Source organism: Pundamilia nyererei, unplaced genomic scaffold (genome assembly GCF_000239375.1).
Source record: "Pundamilia nyererei isolate P.nyererei 1_Seehausen unplaced genomic scaffold, PunNye1.0 scaffold00158, whole genome shotgun sequence".
NCBI lineage: Eukaryota > Metazoa > Chordata > Actinopteri > Cichliformes > Cichlidae > Pundamilia > Pundamilia nyererei.
Window position 1 is genome coordinate 1 of NW_005187559.1, and position 1,017 is coordinate 1,017.

Below are 1,017 nucleotides of genomic sequence, written 5' to 3' on the forward strand. Positions count from 1 at the left end.
GAACAGGCCAACACCCACATGTCCAGACTGAGAAAGGTCCAACATGAGATGGAGGAAGCTCAGGAACGTGCTGACATTGCTGAATCTCAGGTCAACAAACTGAGAGCCAAGAGCCGTGATGCTGGAAAGGTAATTCATGTAATTCGTTTACACAACATTTAATGTTGATCAGATGAGTGTTTGATATAATGTTGAATGTTGTTTGCTTTGTATTATTAATTTGCTTTGATTTGAAGAGAGTAGAGAGTGTAGATACTTGTACAAAAACAACACGCAATAAATTGCTTACTGTTAATATGCGTTGAATAATTTTACCTTTCATTATTTTTTTCAGGGTGAAAGTGCTGAATAAGACACATTCTTTTGGAACTTTTTGGCAGTGTTCATAAAATATGAACTAACTGTTAAATTGTCTGCTTATGATGTATTAATTCAATAAACACTTTCATTATGATTTCATGAAATGTAGAGTTTTATTTATTGTATGTTCTAAAATATTCACTATCAAACATACAATGTTTAACACAGTAATTTCTTGAAAACAGCATTTTTCCTTTACCTTTAAAAGAAAACCACATTTCACAAAAACTATGATAATTTAAAAGTAAATTTTTTGCAATCCTAAAAAAATTGTGCTTCACAAGCAAATTTTCCATTAAACAACAATTAATTTCCATTGTCACATCAGTTAAACAAATGACTGCATATGTCAATATTTTTTTAATTAATCTGTAAATGCTTTATAAGCCATTATTAATGCGGTCTTTCGCTACTCTGGTTAAAAATGATAAGTCACTTAGATAACTTAAAAATATTATTGTTTGGCTTTTCTCAGTGTTTTATTTGTTCGTGAGTAAATCTAAACAAATAAATATCTAAACAATAATAACAGTGACATTTAAGTTAATTTATCCGATAAATAAACATTGTAAAATATATATATACACACACACACATATATATATATAACCAAGGTGCAAAATAACTGCCCATGAACTGAGAAAAGTCAAGCGTGCA

At 29.6% G+C, this 1,017-nt stretch overlaps 1 long non-coding RNA gene across 1 annotated transcript; it reads left to right on the plus strand.

Annotated features, from left to right (window-relative positions):
- Positions 1-6: 6 nt before the first annotated feature.
- LOC102196758 (uncharacterized) lies at positions 7-464 on the plus strand. The gene is made up of 2 exons (XR_312045.1): positions 7-129; positions 335-464. It is a non-coding gene; the product is annotated as an uncharacterized LOC102196758 (long non-coding RNA).
- The last annotated feature ends 553 nt before the right edge of the window (positions 465-1,017 follow it).